We start from the raw sequence: 242 nt of genomic DNA, 5'->3' as shown, positions 1-242 counted from the left end.
AGCGTTGCAAGGTGCGTCCTGCTGCTTCCGTGAGAGGTGGGTCGGGTGGGAGCCGAACAGCCCTGGGATCTGCCCCGGCTGGCCTAGGCTGTGAGCCTGAGTTTCTCGTTTTTTCTTGGACTGTGGACCAGGAGCAGTGGAGGGCGGGTATCCCCCGTTTAAGAGAGCCGGTACTGGGGGCTGGGGCTCCTCACGGGGAGCAGCCCGCCGCGTTCCCAAACAGGGGCGGGACAACCGGTTGG

The sequence above is a fragment of the Cariama cristata genome, unplaced genomic scaffold (genome assembly GCF_000690535.1).
Source record: "Cariama cristata isolate BGI_N322 unplaced genomic scaffold, ASM69053v1 scaffold30940, whole genome shotgun sequence".
Lineage (NCBI taxonomy): Eukaryota > Metazoa > Chordata > Aves > Cariamiformes > Cariamidae > Cariama > Cariama cristata.
This window is presented reverse-complemented; position numbering follows the sequence as displayed.